The sequence below is a fragment of the Triticum dicoccoides genome, chromosome 2A, assembly GCF_002162155.2.
Source record: "Triticum dicoccoides isolate Atlit2015 ecotype Zavitan chromosome 2A, WEW_v2.0, whole genome shotgun sequence".
NCBI classification, from domain to species: Eukaryota; Viridiplantae; Streptophyta; class Magnoliopsida; order Poales; family Poaceae; genus Triticum; species Triticum dicoccoides.
The window spans coordinates 720,541,942-720,543,308 of record NC_041382.1 but is presented as its reverse complement, the minus strand read 5'-3'; positions in this window follow the sequence as shown (position 1 = coordinate 720,543,308).

The following is a 1,367-nucleotide window of genomic DNA, read 5'->3' as shown; positions in this document are numbered from 1 at the left end:
TAAGCTGAGTATTCCGCGTGTGCAACTGTTTTGCACCCGTTGTATTTGAACGTAGAGCCTATCACACCCGATCATCACGTGGTGTCTCAGCACGAAGAACTTTCGCAATGGTGCATACTCAGGGAGAACACTTCTTGATAATTAGTGAGAGATCATCTTAAAATGCTACCGTCAAACTAAGCAAAATAAGATGTATAAAAGATAAACATCATATGCAATCAAAATATGTGACATGATATGGCCATCATCATCTTGCGCCTTTGATTTCCATCTCCAAAGTACTGTCATGATCTCTATCGTCACCGGCATGACACCATGATCTCCATCATCTTGATCTATATCAATGTGTCGTCACGTGGTCGTCTCACCAACAATTGCTCTTGCAACTATTGCTATCGCATAGCGATAAAGTAAAGCAATTATTGGGCACTTGCATCTTATGCAATAGTGAGACAACCATATGGCTCCTGCCAGTTGCCGATAACTCGGTTACAAAACATGGTCATCTCATACAATAAAATTTAGCATCATGTCTTAACCATATCACATCACAACATGCCCTGCAAGAACAAGTTAGACGTCCTCTACTTTGTTGTTGCAAGTTTTACGTGGCTGCTACGGGCTTAAGCAAGAACCAATCTTACCTACGCATCAAAACCACAACGATAGTTTGTCAAGTTGGTGCTGTTTTAACCTTCGCAAGGACCGGGCGTAGCCACACTCGGTTCAACTAAAGTTGGAGAAACTGTCACCCGCTAGCCACCTTTGTGCAAAGCACGTCGGGAGAACCGGTCTCGCGTAAGCGTACGCGTAATGTCGGTCCGGGCCGCTTCGTCCAACAATACCGCCGAACCAAAGTATGACATGCTGGTAAGCAGTATGACTTATATTTCCCACAACTCACTTGTGTTCTACTCATGCATATAACATCAACACATAAAACCTGGGCTCGGATGCCACTGTTGGGGAATGTAGTAATTTCAAAAAATTTCCTATGCACATGCAAGATCATGGTGATGCATAGCAACGAGAGGGGAGAGTGTGATCTACGTACCCTTGTAGACCGACAGCGGAAGCGTTAGCACAACACGGTTGATGTAGTCGTACGTCTTCACGGCCCGACCGATCAAGCACCGAAACTACGGCACCTCCGAGTTTTAGCACATGTTCAGCTCGATGACGATCCCCGGACTTCGATCCAGCAAAGTGTCGGGCAAGAGTTCCGTCAGCACGACGGCGTGGTGACGATCTTGATGTTCTACCGTCACAGGGCTTCGCCTAAGCACCGCTACAATATTATCGAGGATTATGGTGGAAGGGGGCACCGCACACGGCTAAGAATATGATCATGTGGATCAACTTGTGTG